Consider the following 5,254-nt stretch of genomic DNA (forward strand, 5'->3'; position numbering starts at 1 on the left):
ATAATTAGAAAATTAAAAAATAAAAACTAACATTTATAAAATATTATTGACATCATCATCATAACTTTATGCCCGCTTCCTAGTTGGAGCATATGGTGTTCACGAAGATCCTCCATGCATCTCTGTCAGCTGCCAGCTCCTGTGCATCCTCCCAAGTCAGGTTCGCGTGCGGTAGTTCTGACATGAACTGCTGACAAACAGTCAGCAGTGCAAATCCTGGACGTTGAGAACCTGATGCTTTGTAAAGTAGGCAAGCGTGGTTATGGCTCTCACGAGGCATCCGCAGGGCATGGTCAAGCCAAAAGACAGTTGTCACAGGAGTTTGCTGCCTCTGTTATCTTATTACTTTATTTCTCATAAATAATATCATACATTGAATATTTTACTCTTAACACCGATACATATAAACCTTTTGTAAATAACGATTAGATATTCAATGCGTGCTGTCTGGAACTTTAGTCTACATGGAGCCTTATAAACCTGGTGTAAAGTTACGCCTAGGCATAGTGGTAAAATAAGAATGCGCTGTTTTAGGCAAAAGTTCTTCATGGTTAGAATCACCGTCAATTATGTTTATCATCATTCCCTACCCACACATAATGGTGCATAGGGCACTGCATTGGTACACTAACCGCAGCGTATCTTGATCATTTTTGTTGCACGAAGGTAAGATGATCAGACTAACGCTTCAGGTACCAATCCAGAAACAGTAAAATATTTTAGAGTTAAATCACCCTGTCAAATAAATATTTCATATTAACTCTTTCGGGAATCGATAATTATTCTTTCTATGTAACGATTACTGTTTTTAATTTTAAAAATATCTTCTTAAAACAAAGTTAATAACCCTAGTTTGACAGTCAAAGCAACTTTGTCTTAATGCTTAATTTTATTCATATTATGTCATAATAAAATAAAATAATTAATATACTCTGTTCATAGATGAAGGAAGCCGTGTGATTACTCGTAAATAAGAAACGCGGTAAAACTGTAGCGTTTTCAAATCGTTTGCACATGTGCTTTTTGCTATTTGGTAGCTCTTTTCCAGCCATAACCAGGGAAAAACGGATTTCGTACTTTACATTCATAGGATTAAAAATAGTCCAGCAGGAACGTAAAATCATATGTGAATACATCGAACTGTATCCAATAATCCTCTCAATATGCCCTACTTTCACCGCGCGCATTCGTAATGTCGCCGCGTAATGTTGCTTGATGGGAAAAAAATAATTATAACTCAAATGTGATGCAAAAAAAAACAATCTGTTAGTTTTTCTAAAATTTTATTGTGCAAGCGAAAACATTGATTGACACAACAGAGTAGAAAAGTAAAGGCTCATTTAATAAGAGTAATTAAACTAATGTACTCTGAACATAAAATATAAAACAAATTTTATTTTACATAAAACGGATATTTTTATATAAGGTTAAATGATATTTGATGTTTTAAAGATAATGTCGTTCAAATGTCCCCCACGGCGTTGTTTAATCCGAGGTCTAATTTTCATTAGTTCTTTTATTAGAGAAGCAAAGTAGGGTAAAAAAAATTACTACCTTGGCAACACTAACAAAATTTCCGTTTTGTTTATTTGACAATCTGACAGATAGAAAAATAATTCAATGTTTAAGTAATGCATTTGCTATTTAAACATCCGTTTGCTAATTACACATGACATTTGATACCATCTTGCTTCTTTAAGATCCTAGCAGTATTTCTACACATTAAAAAGACAACACGGCATAGTTAAATTCAAATCAGGAATTGCGTACTGAGCGACGTCTACAAAGAAACTAATGGGTCAAAACGAAAACTTCTTATTTATGAGTAGTTTAGTCGCCTTCTGTTTGATGCGCTTGTGCGGTTTCTGGACTATTTTAAGTTCTATGTATACATTATTCAGAAAATATTTTTTTCACAACCTTCATTTTTTGTTTTTGTGAGACTCCATTTCACACAAGCGGTTTTTATATTGATGTCTTCGAAAATGCCATAAAACATTAAATTTTTCAAGTACTATTCTATTTCCTCCTTCCTGACGAGAACTAAGTAGAAGTTGATTAATTACTTTTCTTGGGAGTTTTTCCATCTGTTCGAAGTGAAAAATTATTTTACTTAACTTTAGACGACCTTAAGTGCATATTGATAATTAAAACATTTAAACTTTGAAATAGAAATTCAGTGCAGGTCAAAAATACTCATTTTGATTTAATCTGAAACGTTAAAACTATGTTAAGAAAAGACAGGTTCCAAGATAACTTTTCTGGCCTGACTCATGAACTCGACATAAAGTTACGCCTTAGTATAGTGGTATAATTTGGATGGAATACCATCCCTATTCTATCGCTATAATTAAGACGGTATTCTCTTCCAAATTATACCACTATACTAAAGTGTGACTTTATGCCAAGTTTATAAGTAAGGCTCTTCAATAAATGAATTAGGATTTGAAAAACGTTTTTACTTATTTGTATTGTATTTTTTTTTTATTGTTACATATTTATAACAGTAATAACATTAAGCCATATAAACAACAAACTGAACCCAGCAATGCTTTGCAATTTCTAGATTTGATGCTTGAATGAGACAATTGATGAAAATAAACACAATCAAATGTTTGATCTCAAATCTTATCTTGGTTACATTTAATTATTTGTAACAATTGTGTGTTATGGTTATTAAGGTTTTTATTATTATTTTTATTACTGTGAATAAATTAAAAAGTAATAAATCACACAATACCAATTTTTCCTGTGTACAAAGATAAAAAAAATACAAAGGCAATGATGGCAATACCTTTATTTCTTTACAAACATTGATTAAAATTCTAGTTTGTAAAGTGAGCATTTTTTTTCTTTCTTTACTCACATTTTCAATAACAAAATATTTTTAATGGTTGACGTACTTTTTTACATAAAAAAACCATGAGGTTCATTCGTTTTTAGTTCATTTTTAAAATGTTACTAAGCACAAAGAAACAAAGTAAAAACCTTGTCAACAAAAGATGAAAGAAAAATTTGCTGAAAGATTTTCAGATAGAGAAAAACGAATTTACTAAGCGTTGGACAAAACTAATGGGGTGTCTTTTTTCAGTTTTTTTAAAGCTAAGTTAAAGCTTTGCTTGCGCATCCGGGATAGAAAGAAAGCTCACTTTTTCCTGAATTCTTTTTTATGGTTTAATATTATACTCGACGGTTCACTGTGCAATTAACACACTAGACATTAAAGTCTAGAACTTTTATATGCATTAATGCATTTTTATTCGCGTTGCATTTTCAATTTTATGCAAGTATTATAAAGGAAACATTTTATTCACGATGAAATTCTGGAGATATATTTTTTACGATTTTAGAATAAAAGACTACTTTGAAATGGTAAATTAACCAAAGAATTTAATTTATAAATAAATTTGTAAGGAAACCGTAAATTTTTTAGAACTTCTTCAAAAGCCGTGCATGGAAAAATATGATCACCTTTATATTAAACTGAAATAGTTTATATTACATTATAAGACCCAGAGTATGTAATTCTTGTCTTTGAAAAGCATTTTTTTTTGTTAAGCCCTATTTAATGACTTTTATTATTAAAATACTAATTTAAAGAATAGATAGTGTATTTGTTTTCAAAAAAAATATTACTGGTATAAAAAAGGATAACTAGTTCAAAAAATTTGTTCTAAGTATCAAGTTTTTCCAAAAACCTAATTATCTCATTATTCCTCTCTTATTATTACATTTTAATGCAAACTTACCTCAACAAGATATTTTTTAACATGAGTTGCAAACGGGATTTTTACCAGAATCAAAAACAACACGTCTAAGACTGATACTAGGCTCTACTTTTTTATATTAAAAAACTGTATTATCCATTTGCTCCACGCAGAAAAAGTATTATTTTTCTGTACTTAAAATTGTAATAAAAGAAGTTAAATTTTAACAAATTGAATTACCTTCTGGTTTCCAAACTACACACGTTTCCTTAATAAGGTTTAATTTGAAAATCAATTCAACATGTTTGAAAAAATCAAATAAATGAACTGATAATGTAAATTGTATTTTGTATTGTAAAGTGGTAGTGAGGCGATGAGGGTGTTGAAATTAGTGCACTTGCCATTTACATCAGAAAATAGTACACGAGTGGACATTTTTTTTTGTACTTTTATTTTTTGTTTATTCAGAAAAACAATAGCAGTACAAAAAAATATAGACAACATTATAAAAAAAACATAGAATAAAGTCAAACCAGTTTTCCACATACATACAATTATAAAAATCCAGTTTAGTTAGATATTAATACATGTAGAAGTGAATGTGTGCGATTATTTATGTGTGAGGATGCGTGGGTAAGTGAGTGGATTGTGGTTTTGGTAAGTATGTGAATATGTGTGTGAGTGTATATGGGTGTGAGGGTGGCATAGTAAAAAACATAGTAAAAACATAGTAAAAAATGCAGTAAAAAATTAAGTACTCTATTGGTACCATGCAAATACAAAACGACTTCTACATGTTATTAATACTTGATTATTTCCTTCAAATTTACGTAGAAATTTAAAATAATACAACATAATTTTATTATTTTTAAAACAATACCTGTATAACAGGGCACATGTTTTCCAATAGTCCAATTTGTGCTCAACAAAGCCAAAATTTTGTTTTTAAAATTAACTAATCGTGTAACGTTAAACCTCTTAGGTCGTCCCCTTCCTAACCTTCCCCCCCACACATTCTGCAACATATTGCTTAATATCACTTACCTTATTTTAGTGCATTATTGGGCATGGCGGTGTATGCGTCTCCTTTAATTCTGCACGTAATTAGTGTTTTTTTTGTTCATATTTTATATACTACGGTGAAAGTAAAGATGAACATGTATTTTAGTATTGGCATGTTGGTGTAGTGAGTGTTCTGATGAAGAGATGGGTAAGTCTCAAAACCGGTAGACCAAAAAGTCAGTAATTGGTACAATACTTATATATACTGACATTAATTAAACAATGATTATGATTAAAAATGAGGTATATTTATTCTTACTAAATAAATAAATAAAAAAATTGGGCAAATGATCAGTGTTGAGCAACACTAAAAAATGATTAAACTTTACCAAAATAAATTCCCAGCTCCAGGTTCGTTTTGAACGTATAATCATTTTCAGCGACAAGCCATATTTTTTAATGAATGGCTATATAAACAAGCAAAATGTCAGGTTATTGTTGTAACAAGAGTCTGAGAAATTGTTGTCCGATGTAGAAGGACGTAA

Source organism: Micrasema longulum, unplaced genomic scaffold, assembly GCF_059751315.1.
Source record: "Micrasema longulum isolate JH-2025_06_02 unplaced genomic scaffold, ASM5975131v1 h1tg000192l, whole genome shotgun sequence".
In the NCBI taxonomy this organism is placed as follows: Eukaryota; Metazoa; Arthropoda; class Insecta; order Trichoptera; family Brachycentridae; genus Micrasema; species Micrasema longulum.